This window comes from Oncorhynchus kisutch, linkage group LG20 (genome assembly GCF_002021735.2).
Source record: "Oncorhynchus kisutch isolate 150728-3 linkage group LG20, Okis_V2, whole genome shotgun sequence".
NCBI classification, from domain to species: domain Eukaryota; kingdom Metazoa; phylum Chordata; class Actinopteri; order Salmoniformes; family Salmonidae; genus Oncorhynchus; species Oncorhynchus kisutch.
In genome coordinates, this window is record NC_034193.2 from 34,207,960 (window position 1) to 34,223,396 (window position 15,437).

The 15,437-nt window shown below is 41.8% G+C and overlaps 1 long non-coding RNA gene across 1 annotated transcript; it reads right to left on the minus strand.

The window, feature by feature from the left end:
- On the minus strand, nucleotides 1–5,420 carry LOC116355372 (uncharacterized). Its single transcript, XR_004204386.1, has 2 exons — nucleotides 4,931–5,420; nucleotides 1–1,574 (listed from the first exon to the last, which is right to left on the minus strand). It is a non-coding gene; the product is annotated as an uncharacterized LOC116355372 (long non-coding RNA).
- Nucleotides 5,421–15,437: the final 10,017 nt, after the last annotated feature.

The following is a 15,437-nucleotide window of genomic DNA, read 5'->3' on the forward strand; positions in this document are numbered from 1 at the left end:
TAGAGAATGTGAAACGCTTTATTGAAAAGCTCATTATCCAAATGTTATAAAGACAAGTTCAAACTGTACTTCAATGCACATCTGTTATGAATTATATGAACAGAGGAGGTGGAAGGAGAGGTGTAAAATACAGAAAGGGAAAGAGGTAAGAACATAGGAGCAGGGAAGGCAGCACATGATTAATGAATCACAGTGCTACCTAAATATTCTCTCAGTTCATCACAATTACATAACCTTTGGGCTGATGAGAGACACTATTATCTTAAAAGCAGGTGAGGTGGCGATGATGGGACTGGGGGTTGGCATCCTCTCACATCAAAACATACCTGCAGACGAGAAACAGATGGAGAGAGAGAGCATGTTTAAGCCTTGTGTTTTTATTTTTTATTCTAACATTGTTAGTCATCAATCAGGAGGTGAAATGCAAAACTGACCTTGGACCATTAACTCTGGGACTACTGCATCTATATCTGTATTTCAATGTAAAGCATCTCTTTAATAATACTTCCTGTATAATATAAACTGACCTTGGATCATTTACTCTGGGACTACTGCATCTCTATCTGTATTTCAATGTAAAGCATCTCTTTAATAATACTTCCTGTTGACCTGACCAAGTGACCTCTCACATCTGATCATGCTGTATCCTCTATGTAGCCAGTTCAGATGCAGGAGGGGTTCACAGACACAGCTGATATAACCTAGAGGATTTAGGGAGAAGGGGAGAGAGGGATGAAGTGAAGGAGAGAGACTGTTATTGAGAAAATAAGGTAGTTAAAGCTACAGTGTTCGACAGGAATCTGTGTGTGGCCTCACCTGGTGTCCACACCACACTAAGTGGCTGCAGAGTACTTTTATACTGAAAAACATGAACGGACGCACAAGGACAAACAATATAGCGTAGTTATAGAAATAATGAAGTGTCTTACTATTCTCCATGGTTGGCCCTCTTGCCTATTCTTTGAAGGTGGAAGGAGCCACAGTTATACATCTGAACCTGCTTACTGCACAACACAATCCATCAATCAGATTGATACATGAGTGTGTAGGTTATAGGTTGTCTAATTGTTCTACATTTTTTCAATATGGGTGATTTTAAAATAGCCTGTTTTGTTTTTTGCACTGACAGACATCACAGCCTTACCTAAACAGCACCCTACCTAGGGAGAGAAACTGTGAATTTAATAACTGCAGTTGACATAGCTAAGTAAATGGAAGAATACTCTTATTGCAATGTGAATGGCTCTTAAAAGAGCCTTTGGTTGTGCATAGTGTAGTCTAAGGTGTTGCCAGGGAACAGCACCCTCTTTGAAGAAGTAGGAGGTGAAGATCTCCTGCACACAGAATGCCTCTCTTGCTGCGTTGTTGGACCCCATCCGTGAAACATCGTGCAGAGCAGCAGACTCCTCCTCTGGGACACGGCGGCGAGCTGCAGATCCCCTCCTGGTCCTCGTGTCCATCCTCATGAAGTTACGCAGGACACAGGTAGCCTTCACACACCTGAATTCCTCCAGGAGGCAGCCCCAGATGACCTGTAGGAAATCGTTTTGAAGGAATCTCCAGTTACAAGGTATCTGTAAGAATATGGAAGACAATGTAATTATTAGACTGTTACATCACCAGGTCATTGTGGATTACTAAAGTATAATATCCCTGATAACAAATCATGATAACATTGGATTGATAGATGCATGGGCACACATATGTGCATGTGTAGCATGTGACAATAACAGGATCATATCAAGGATAGCATCACAAATTAATACATAAATACCCCCTGAAGCTTGATGATGAGTTGATCATTTGAATCAGCTGTGCAGTGCTGAGGCAAAAACAACAATGTGAACTTATATTGGACGTCAGGCATAGTCTTATTGTCAACGTCTTTTCAATTACATTTTTCTAGGTGGGAAAGCCCAATGTCAAAACACAGTTTTAACATGTTCAGATCAATAACCAATATGCAGAAACAGTTTGTGATATACTGAAAACCTAAACAGAAAATGTGCTATGTACACAAACATCTGCCACAATAGTAATCATATAAACTGCACAAGCACCAAATCACTGATATCAATTGGGGGCGAATCAGGTTGTACATGCTGTTGAAACTAACACAACTAAAAAAACACATGGAAATGGGAGATATCTTTTACCTCACTGGTTAGAGGACAACCTGCAGAAGACAGTCAGCTACATTTTGGAGTGATGCATTTACATTTAGGGGTCACTAAACAATGGAACACAACACTTATTTGTCATCACTCATCGATATCATGTTGAAATCAATTGTGCCGAGAGGAGGGAGATGAGGTTGCACGTCCTGTTAAAACTAACAGCTCAAAAACCACACGGAATCTGGGAATAATGTGCACATCACTGGTTAGAGGACAATTTGTAGAAAACAACTAGCTACATTTTGATGGGTTTCATTTTGATTCAAGTGTGTCACCAACGTGGTAAGTGTAACAACTCTTTATTAGTTAGTCACTTTTTGTTAAACCTCATAAATAGAACTCAATTCAGAGCCTGGATTTTTCCCCTGAGGCTAATATCCACATCATGCTGAAATCCATAGAACAGGGAGCAAACATTTAGGTTCTACATTGTGACATCATTACAATACTCCTACTACAATGTTAAAACATTCTACATTGTGACAATTCATTGATATCATGAAACAACTATGTTTTTTCTGATGTTAAGTCAGAGTTCTTTTATCAGCGTATCACATTGATCACAGCTATGAGGTTTCTCTCCTGTGTGTTCTATGGTGTAATGTTCGATAATTTGATGTAGAGAAACTCTTCCTACACTGAGTACAGCTATAAGGTTTCTCTCCTGTATGTTTCTCTGGTGTATAGTTAGACTGCTAGATGTAGAAAAACTCTTCCCACAGTGATCATAGTCTAAAAATGTATCTCATGTGTGAATTCTTTGATGTATTTTAAGGTCTGATGAAGAGTTGAATATCTTCCCACAGAGCAGCAGTGAGATTTCCCTCCAGTGTGTATTCTCAGGTGTTCTTTTAGTGAATTTGGTATTGATAAATATAACCCACAATCACTAGTCTACTTCCTCACTAACCACTAGTCTACCTCCTCTAACCACTAGTCTCTCCCTCCTCTAACCACTAGTCTCTAAACACTAGGCTACCTCCTCTAATCACTAGGCTACCTCCTCTAATCACTAGGCTACCTCCTCTAATCACTAGGCTACCTCCTCTAATCACTAGGCTACCTCCTCTAATCACTAGGCTACCTCCTCTAATCACTAGGCTACCTCCTCTAATCACTAGGCTACCTCCTCTAATCACTAGGCTACCTCCTCTAACCACTAGGCTACCTCCTCTAACCACTAGTCTACCTCCTCTAACCACTAGTCTACCTCCTCTAACCACTAGTCTACCTCCTCTAACCACTAGTCTACCTCCTCTAACCACTAGTCTACCTCCTCTAACCACTAGTCTACCTCCTCTAACCACTAGTCTACCTCCTCTAACCACTAGTCTACCTCCTCTAACCACTAGTCTACCTCCTCTAACCACCAGTCTCTAACCACTAGGCTACCTCCTCTAACCACTAGGCTACCTCCTCTAACCACTAGGCTACCTCCTCTAACCACTAGGCTACCTCCTCTAACCACTAGGCTACCTCCTCTAACCACTAGGCTACCTCCTCTAACCACTAGGCTACCTCCTCTAACCACTAGGCTACCTCCTCTAACCACTAGGCTACCTCCTCTAACCACTAGGCTACCTCCTCTAACCACCAGTCTCTAACCACTAGGCTACCTCCTCTAACCACTAGTCTACCTCCTCTAACCACTAGTCTACCTCCTCTCTAACTTCCTCCCTAATGAAGGGAAACTTAAATCAGTTCTACCAAATCTCTATCAACATGTTAAATGTGCAACCAGAGGGAAACAAATTCTAGATCACCTGTACTCCACACACAGAGACGCGTACAAAGCTCTCCCTTGCCCTCCATTTGGTAAATCCGACCACAACTCTATCCTCCTGATTCCTGCTTACAAGCAAAAATTAAAGCAGGAAGCACCAGTGATACAGTCTATAAACAAATGGTCCGATGAAGCAGGTGCTAAACTACAGGACTGTTTGATATCACAGACTGGAACATGTTCCGGGATTCTTCTGATGACATTGAGAAATACACCACATCAGTCACTGGCTTTATCAATAAGTGCATTGAGGACGTCGTCCCCACAGTGACTGTATGTACACACCCCAACCAGAAGCCATGGATTACAGGCAACATTCGCACTGAGCTAAAGGGTAGAGCTGCCGCTTTCAAGGAGCGGGACTCTAACCCGGAAGCTTACAAGAAATCCCGCTATGCCATGCGACGAACCATCAAAAAGGCAAAATGTAAATACAGGGCTAAGATTGAATCATACTACACCGGCTCCGACGCTCGTCAGATGTGGCAGGGCTTGCAAACTATTACAGACCGCAAAGGGAAGCACAGCCGCGAGCTGCCCAGTGACAAAACGACTGTTCCAGACGACTGTGTGATCACGCTCTCCGTAGCCGACGTGAGTAAGACCTTTAAACAGGTCAACATACACAAGGCTGCGGGGACAGACGGATTACCAGGACGTGTGCTACGGGCATGTGCTGACCAACTGGCAGGTGTCTTCACTGACATTTTCAACATGTCCCTGATTGAGTCTGTAATACCAACATGCTTCAAGCAGACCACCATAGTCACTGTGCCCAAGAACACAAAGGCAACCTGCCTAAATTACTACAGACCCGTAGCACTCACGTCCGTAGCCATGAAGCACTTTGAAAGGCTGGTAATGGCTCACATCTACACCATTATCCCAGAAACCCTAGACCCACTCCAATTTGCATACCACCCAAACAGATCCACAAATCTCCATTGCACTCCACACTGCCCTTTCCCACCTGGACAAGAGGAACTCAACTGCGTTTCCCCTCCAGTCAGCAGACCGCGATGTGCGTCTTTCAGGCGACGCTGCCAGTGGACGGTTCTTCAGAAACAGCTCGTCAACCACCTCGGTAGCTTGCTAGCCAACATAGCCGAAAGATTCAAGCTATTTATACGCTTTCGGTGTATATTAGCTGCTGTGTTTTAGGCACACATCTGTCGTATCTACTTGTTAACCTATTTAATTTCATATTACGTTATTTTGTATTAGTCAGCTATAGTAGCTGGCTGGTTAAGTTAGCACTAGCCTAGTCGCTAATGATAGCTAGCTAACATCCCCGAACATGAGCTCCCTAAACTACTCCCCTCCTGTTAAAGAAGAGGAAGTCTGCTGGACGGAGGAAGAAGCTCTGGGGCTGAACATTGTTGTGAAAGAGGAGGAGGAGGATGTTACAGTAAAACAACAAGTGGAGGGTGAGGCTGTTACAGTGAAAGAAGAAGAGAAAGACGTTTCAGAGAAAGAGGAGGAAGACGCGTTCAGAGTGAAAGAGGAGGAGGATGTTACAGTAAAAGAAGAGGAAGAGGAGGATGCAGTTTTTGGAGTGAAAGAGGAAGGGGAGATTACTGTCACATTGGAAGATGAAGAGGTGGAGATTGGAGATCTGATTAACACCAGTAAGTACCGCCTTAAATGTGTTTTTTCACTTTGGATATTCGGAGTTGGCTCGTCAATACCTCTTCAACGGAGGGCCCTAGGATGATGACTGATATGTCTAGAGTCAGACAACGTAGAGAGCAAGCTACTGCTTGTTTTCTCCTTTCCGTTTCCAAAAAGTGACTTAACATATATATTTGAGAAGGGTCTATCTGCTGACCGCAGATTGGGGGGCACGGCATGTAGTGATTTTCGTGTAGTGATGATTTACTACACACCGTGCCCCCCAATAGTGCCATGTGAGAGTTGGGTTGGCTACACCAAATATTATGGATATACTGACACGATGATTCTCCGCCCTAACAAGGGGAGTCGTTGTCCACAAAGCGGCACTGCGGGTTGTCTAGCTCCCACCTGTCCTTTCTTTGGATTGGTGGATACATATTATTATTGTAATCTATTGTTTATATTATATGAGGGTTGTTGACATCAACCGCCTGTATTCAATGGAGAGAGATGCTAAGCTACTAGCATGAATATGCATAGCGATCTGGAGACAACTCCTATAGTGTGTTTATCAAAGTTGTCGATATGTCACGTGTCCATGTAACAGTATAACTTTAGACTGTGCCCTCGCGCGAACCACATCAACAACTGACACCCACGAAGCATCCTTACCCATCGCTCCACAAAAGCCGCGGCCCTTGCAGAGCAAGGGGAACTACTTCAAGGTCTCAGAGCAAGAGACGTCACCGATTGAAACGCTATTTAGTGCGCACCACCGCTAACTAAGCTAGCCGTTTCACATCCGTTACACAACCCTATACAACCTACTGTAACCTACTGGCATGACCTAGAGAGATACAACCTACTGTAACCTACTGGCATGACCTAGAGAGATACAACCTACTGTAACCTACTAGAATGACCTAGAGAGATGTAACCTACTGGCATGACCTAGAGAGTTACAACCAATGGTATGCAAGCATTTCTAAACCTTTTTCTCACTTTTTTTGTTCATCTAACGATGAACAGGCCCTGATTAACACTAGCAAGTACTGTCTTAACAACAGAGGCGCAAACTCTGCAGTTGTTGAACTGATGGGAAATATGCAATAGCTACATCCATATTTAGACTTTTTAAATGTGTTTATTTATAGCCATTGATTCTTGAAGAATATAACACATGCCTCATGAGCTTAGTTCAACTGTTGTACCCCATCAGAACCCCAAATAATAGTTTTTTACGCCAATGTTTAGAAAGAATGTAAATCAACACTGTATAGCCTCAACATGGTTAAAACTATAATGTTGATATCATGGATGGTCAGTCCTTCCATCCATAGGTCTGTCAATGAATTTGAAAGTAGTTATATTTCTCCAGCCCCATCATCATCTTATTACCAAAACAGTGGTGGAATTACAGCTTTGTTATTGTTTGAACTGCAGATTGGTTGGTTGATTGTGTGGCTTTTTTAATGGGGCCACTTAGGATTTAAACAGCAACTAAATGTCAGCCCTGAGACTTGGTTTGGTGAACAGCTGAGGGATGGAGGCTGGAGAAATGTAACCACTCTCAAATTCATAGAGAAAGCTATTGTAGCCACCGTAACCCAACACCTAGCGACCTCGTCAAGAAAATCAAATCAAATCAAATTTTATTTGTCACATACACATGGTTAGCAGATGTTAATGCGAGTGTAGCGAAATGCTTGTGCTTCTAGTTCCGACAACGCAGTAATAACCAACAAGTAATCTAGCTAACAATTCCAAAACTACTACCTTATAGACACAAGTGTAAGGGGATAAAGAATATGTACATAAAGATATATGAGTGAGTGATGGTACAGAGCGGCATAGGCAAGATACAGTAGATGGTATTGAGTGCAGTATATACATATGAGATGAGTATGTAAACAAAGTGGCATAGTTAAAGTGGCTAGTGATACATGTATTACATAAAGATGCAGTAGATGATATAGAGTACAGTATATACATATACATATGAGATGAATAATGGAGGGTATGTAAACATTATATTAGGTAGCATTGTTTAAAGTGGCTAGTGATATACAGTGCCTTGCGAAAGTATTCGGCCCCCTTGAACTTTGCGACCTTTTGCCACATTTCAGGCTTCAAACATAAAGATATAAAACTGTATTTTTTTGTGAAGAATCAACAACAAGTGGGACACAATCATGAAGTGGAACGACATTTATTGGATATTTCAAACTTTTTTAACAAATCAAAAACTGAAAAATTGGGCGTGCAAAATTATTCAGCCCCTTTACTTTCAGTGCAGCAAACTCTCTCCAGAAGTTCAGTGAGGATCTCTGAATGATCCAATGTTGACCTAAATGACTAATGATGATAAATACAATCCACCTGTGTGTAATCAAGTCTCCGTATAAATGCACTTGCACTGTGATAGTCTCAGAGGTCCGTTAAAAGCGCAGACTTAAAACTTAAAACATACTACCCTCTCCACTACTGTTCCACATCAATGTGGATATCTGCTGTTTCCTGAAGTCCACAATCATCTCCTTAGTTTTGTTGACGTTGAGTGTGAGGTTATTTTCTTGACACCACACTCCGAGGGGCCTCACCTCCTCCCTGTAGGCCGTCTCGTCGTTGTTGGTAATCAAGCCTACCACTGTTGTGTCGTCCGCAAACTTGATGATTGAGTTGGAGGCGTGCGTGGCCACGCAGTCGTGGGTGAACAGGGAGTACAGGAGAGGGCTCAGAACGCACCCTTGTGGGGCCCCAGTGTTGAGGATCAGCGGGGTGGAAATGTTGTTGCCTACCCTCACCACCTGGGGGTGGCCCGTCAGGAAGTCCAGTACCCAGTTGCACAGAGCGGGGTCGAGACCCAGGGTCTCGAGCTTGATGACGAGCTTGGAGGGCACTACTAGAAGTTCAGACATCTTGGCGTAACAGTTATAAGGTGTTGGCTTGATAGTCGCTGGACCCAGGTTTGAGTCCAGCTCAGGGCTACCCCCTGAATTGACTATAAATACAAGGACTAGCCATCCATAAGGTCAAAATTATAGTTTTAAACAGATTTCAAGGCTATACAGTGCTTGTTTACAAACAGTGGCGTTATACAAGCTTATATTTTGGTTTCTGGTGGGGTAAGTTATATTAACTTAAGTTATATTTATCAAGAATCAGTGGCTATATAGTAAATGGGTCTTTCTATAACTGCCAGTGTAGATTTCCTGTAGGGGTCAAATTGTTAGCTGTTGATAAGTCATTAGCTGTGTTAAAATACTCATACTAACCGTACTATTTGTGATGTTAATTGAGTATATAGTATGCTTATTGGTCATAGTATGGATATAGTTAATATGTTAAAAGTTCCCTGATATTTTGACTGACAATTTGCTTGCATGCTATTACAGAAGTATGTATCGGTATGTCAACTAGCTACCTAACGCCAGTTGGCTACTTATACAGTATATTAACTATATTCTAACTAACTACCCAATGTTTATTGACTTGATTATTCCCGTCATTCTTAGCTTAGCTAAATGGCATAGTCGTTGTGCTTTTTCAATGGACATTCGGCTGCTTTCATAAATCCGCTCTGGCTCTCTACTCCGATTTCAGAGCTCTCTCGTCTGAGTACCAGAGAGCAGAATAATGAATTTACTAGCGCTAACTGTGCTATTTTGTTAGTTTTTTGCTTTGTTTGTAACTTATTTTTTAAATCTTATTTTGTACATAATGTTGCTGCTATCGTCTCTTATGACCGAAAATTACTTCTGGACATCAGAACATTGATTACTCACCACCACGAGCTGGAAGCTATTTTTTTTCCTTCAACCAGTCCGACGAGCCCTATGTAAGGGACATATTGCTTTCCCGGGAACAGGACCACGTCATTTGCGTGAATAGAAGACTGAGAAAAGGGGGGCAGAGTTCGTGCTGCCTTCTAAGGATTTGTATGCGGTCGAGTAAACCCCCACTGCTTTCAATTCTACTAGCAAACGTGCAATCTTTGGAAAATACAATTGATAACCTACGAGGAAGATTAAAATACCAACGGGACATTATAAACTGTAATATCTAATGCTTCTCGGAGTCGTGGGCGACTGACGACATTATCAACATACAGCTGGCTGATTATACGCTGCACCGACAGGATGGAGCAGCGGCGTCTGGTAAGACCAGGGGTGTTGTACCATGTATTTTTGTAAATAACAGCTAGTGCAGATATCTAAGGCAGTCTCAAGGTTTTGCTTGCCTGAGGTAGAGTATCTCATGATAAACTGTAGACCAAACTATCTACCTAGAGAGTTTTCATCTGTATTTTTTGTAGCTGTGTGCATTCCACCACAGAGCGATGCTGGCACGAAGACCGCACTCAATGAGCTGTATTCTGCCATAAGCAAACAGGAAAATGCTCATCTAGAGGCGGCGCTCCTAGTGGCTTTAATGCAGGGAAACTTAAATCCGTTTTACCTCATTTCTACCAGCATGTTAAATGTGCACCGAGAGGGAAAAAAACTATAGACCACCATTTCTCCCCACACAGAGAGACGTGTACAAAGCTCTCCCTCGCCCTCCATTTGGCAAATCTGACCATAATTCTATCCTCCTGATTCCTGATAAACAAGCTAAAATTAAAGCAGAAAGCACCAGTGACTCTATCAATAAGAAAGTGGTCAGATGAAGCAGATGCTAAGCTACAGGACTGTTTTGCTAGCACAGACTGGAATATGTACTGGGATTCCTCTGGTGGCATTCAGGAGTACACCACATCAGTCATTGGCTTCATCAATAAGTGCATCGATGACGTCATCCCTACGGTGACTGTACTTACATACCCCAACCAGAAGCCATGGATTACAGGCAACATCCGCGCTGAGCTGAAGGCTAGAGCTGCTGCTATCAAGAAGCGTATAAGAAATCCCGCTATGCCCTCTGACGAACCATGAAACAGGCAAAGTGTCAATACAGGACAAAGATCAAATTGTACTACACCGGCTACGACGCTCTACCAGACGAGCAAAAGTACTTCTATGCTTGCTTAGAGGAAAATAACACTGAAACATGCATGAGAGCGCCAGCTGTTCCAGACGACTGTGTGATCTCGCTCTCCACAGCCGATGTGAGTAAGACCTTTAAACAGGTCAACATTCACAAGGCTGCAGGGCCAGACAGACGTGTACACTAGGTCTATGATATTTTTAGGTTAAGTTATGGGCCAATTGGCATACACTTAGTGTACAGACCCTCATTGTCAGGCTGATGGTAAAGCTAGCCAAAGAGCATTTTACTGAAGTTGAAGAATAAAGCAATTGATTTGCGACAGTAACACAAATATATTAAGATTCAAACGAGCCTTACAATTATAATCGAAAAGTAATGTCATAAGCAACCTGGAAATGGAGGCTATATTTTCTTTCAGCCTATTAGAACTCCCCTGAGTGTCACGCCCTGGTCTAAGTATTTTGTGTTTTTCTTCATGTATTGGGTCAGGCCAGGGTGTGGCATGGGGTTTTTGTATTGTGGTGTGTTTTGTCTTGGGGTTTTGGTGTGTATGTATTGGGATTGTAGCTAGTGGGGTTATCTAGCAAAGTCTATGGCTGTCTGGAGTGGTTCTCAATCAGAGGCAGGTGTTTATCGTTGTCTCTGATTGGGAACCATATTTAGGCAGCCATATTCTTTGAGTTTGTCGTGGGTGATTGTCCTTAGTGTCGTTGTTCCTAGCTCTTTGTTAATTTACACAAGTATAGGCTGTTTCGGTTTTCGTTACGTTCTTTGTTTTGTAGTGTTTGTGTTAATTCGTGTTTTACATTGTTCATTAAACATGGATCGCAATCTACACGCTGCAGTTTGGTCCGACTCTCCTTCACACCTAGAAAACCGTAACACTGAGTTTTTCCATGTGGTGGTGAAATGGTGAATAGATACAGAGCTTAATGTGAGCTTCCTTGAGTAGCACTCCTGATCTTGCGCTGATAGTGCTCTGTAATATTCAGAATACATTGTGAAAAACGAATCTTCGCTCACCATTTTTTGCTCCAACCAGATATACTACATCCATAACTAATGGTTTCCTCATTACTAGATATACTACATTCATAACTAACGGTTTCCTCATTAGCAGGGAGGAGTTTCTGCTACCAAATTGCGATGCCACAATTTTAGCAAACACAGAAAGTGGCCTATATTGGAGACCAAAAGTTTTCTGGCGCACTGCAGAAACTTGAATAACTTATTTCTAGTTTTAATACTAATGTGAAAACATGACAAAATATGACTTGATGCTAACTTGACTGTCTTAATTGTCAAATCATTTAAGACGTCAATTGTTGTGCAACTTCGTGGGTACGATCTGGGCATCACCTTTTACCTCAAATAATCCATGGTTTCTGCTGTTTGGGGCCTTTAAAACTTCTTAAGGCTACGGGGCACTATTTTCACATCCGGATGAAAAGTGCCCAAAGTAAACTGCCTGCTACTCAGGCCCAGAAGCTAGGATATGCATAGTATGAGAAGATTTGGATAGAAAACAGTCTGAAGTTTCTAAAACTGTTTGAATGATGTCTGTGAGTATAATTTGGCAAGTGAAACCCAGAGGACAAATCATCCATTTTCTTTTTAGGTCACTCTCTTTTCAGTGGGTTTTCATTGAGAATCTATCATTCTAAGGCAGTTGCTTGCAGTTCCTATTGCTTCCACTGGATGTCAACCGTCTTTAGAAATTGGTTGATCTTTTTCCTTTTGAGAAATGAAGAAGTAGCCCTGTTCAGAACGAGGGTCGAGTCTAGTGTACTGTTGTAGTTGGGGCGCGCGACCTGAAAGCACGCTCCACATTGTTTCCCTCCGGTATTGAACACAGTTCATTCCGTCTTAAATTGTAGCGATTATTTACATTTAAAAATACCTAAAGTTGGATTAGGAAAGTTATTTGAAATGTTTGGATCAAGTTTACGAGTGACTTATTAGATCATTTGTAGTCATGTTGGGCGAGTTGGAACCGGTGTATTTCTGAATCAATCGCTCCAAATAAATTGACATTTCGGATATATAACGACAGAATTTATCGAACAAAAGGACCATTTGTGATGTTTAAAACCACCCGACACGCAGGCGTCCCATCTAGCCATCTGGAAATGCAAATGCGCTACGCTAAATGCTAATAGCACTCGTTAAAACTCAAACGTTTATTAAAACACACATGCAGGGTATTGAATTAAAGCTACACTCGTTGTGAATCTAGCCAACAAGTCAGATTTTTAAAATGCTTTTCGGCGAAAGCATGAGAAGCTATTATCTGATAGCACGCAACACCCCGAAATACCTGAAGGCGACGTAAACAAAAGAATTAGCGTAGCCGGCGCTACGCAAATAGCAGAAATAAAATATAAAACATTCATTACCTTTGACGATGTTCTTTGTTGGCACTCCTATATGCCCCATAAACATCACTATTGGGTATTTTTTTTCGATTAAATCGGTCCATATATACCCAAAATATCCATCTATGGAAACTGTGTGATTCAGAAAAAAACACCGTTTCAAAACGCAACGTCATTTTTTTAAATTAAAAAAGTCAACAATAAACTTTCACAAAACACTTCGAAATACTTTTGTAATCCAACTTTAGGTATTAGTAAACATTAATAATCTATCAAATTGATCACGGGGCGATGTGTATTCAATAGCTCCACGTCTTCAAATCATGTTCGGAAATCTCTCTTCCAAAACTTTCTGTCGGAGACCGGATGGAATGGGGTCTCTCTTCTTCGTTTGACCAAGAAACAACGAGCAGGCAATTGACAAGACTGGCGACATCGTGTGGAAGCTGTAGGACTTGCAATCTCAGCACCATTTAATTTGGTGTCCCTTAAACAATACATGCAAGTGGCGCATTGCTATTTTTCCAGTTTTCAGTGATCAGTTTTTCTTGCGCTTTTCGATGAAACACACGCTCTGTTATAGTCACAGCCGTGATTTAACCAGTTTTAGAAACGTGAGAGTGTTTTCTATCCACACATACTAAACTTATGCCGATATACTATATTCCTGGCATGAGTAGCAGGACGCTGAAATGTTGCGCGATTTTTAACAGAATGTTCGAAAAAGTAGGGGGTAGGCTTAACAGGATTATAATGGACATATTGGAGTGCCAACAGAAGAAGATCTTCAAAGGTGAGGCATGAATTATATGTTATTTCTGACTTTTGTGTTGTGCCTGGTGGGTTGAATTATGATTTTCATGTGTATGTTTGATGGGGTGCTATCCTCAGATAATAGCATGGTTTACTTTCGCCGTGAAGCCTTTTTGATATCTGATACCATGATTAGCAAGAAGTTCATCTTTAAACCCATGTATAACACTTGTATGATTGATTAATTATTATTATAAGTATTTCTGTTTTTGAATTTGGCACGCTGTGTCAAATCAATCCCGTTAACGGGATTGGCGCGGGAAGGGATCACTAACCCACTAACACTAACCTGTCTGACTTTGTCGTTCACATAGGAGAGAGACGGGACTATCGTTGATCCTCTGGGGAACCTCAACAACATCATGATGCTGAGGAGACAGAGAAGTCTCTCAAGATCAGAACTCCTCAAGAAACACCAGCACAGGGAAGAAATCTAACTGCTGCTCTTCTCTGTGGGAAAAGATTCAACTCTAATGTAGACCTTAAATTACATCAAAGAATTCACACAGGAGAGAAATCTTTTGGCTGTGATCAATGTGGGAAGAGTTTTACGACATCTAGCCAGCTGACTTTACACCTGAGAACACACACAGGAGAGAAATCTTATAGCTGTGATCAATGTGGGAAGAGTTATACTCAGCTAATTAGCCTGATAGTATACCAGCGGACACACACAGGAGAGAAATCTTATAGCTGTGATCAATGTGGGAAGAGTTATACTCAGCTAATCAGCCTGATAGTACACCAGCGGACACACACAGGAGAGAAATATTATAGCTGTAATCAATGTGAGAAGAGTTGTACTACATCTAGCTATCTAACTATACATATGACAACACACACAGGAGATAAACCATTTAGCTGTAATCAATGTGGGAAGAATTTTACTCAGCTAAACAACCTTATAGTACACCAGCGGACACACACAGGATTGAAATCTTATGGCTGTGATCAATGTGGAAAGAGTTTTACTGCGTCAAGCTCCTTGATAGTCCACCAGATAACACACACGGGAGAGAAATCTTATACAGTGGGGCAAAAAAGTATTTAGTCAGCCACCAATTGTGCAAGTTCTCCCACTTAAAAAGATGAGAGAGGCCTATTATTTTCATCATAGGTACACTTCAACTATGACAGACAAAATGAGGAAAGAAAAATCCAGAAAATCACATTGTAGGATTTTTAATGAATTTATTTGCAAATTATGGTGGAAAATAAGTATTTGGTCACCTACAAACAAGCAAGATTTCTGGCTCTCACAGACCTGTAACTTCTTCTTTAAGAGGCTCCTCTGTCCTCCACTCATTACCTGTATTAATGGCACCTGTTTGAACTTGTTATCAGTATAAAAGACACTTGTCCCCAACCTCAAACAGTCACACTCCAAACTCCACTATGGCCAAGACCAAAGAGCTGTCAAAGGACACCAGAAACAAAATTGTAGACCTGCACCAGGCTGGGAAGACTGAATCTGCAATAGGTAAGCAGCTTGGTTTGAAGAAATCAACTGTGGGAGCAATTATTAGGAAATGGAAGACACACAAGACCACTGATAATCTCCCTCAATCTGGGGCTCCACCCAAGATCTCACCCCGTGGGGTCAAAATGATCACAAGAACGGTGAGCAAAAATCCCAGAACCACACGGGGGGACCCAGTGAATGACCTGCAGAGAGCTGGGACCAAA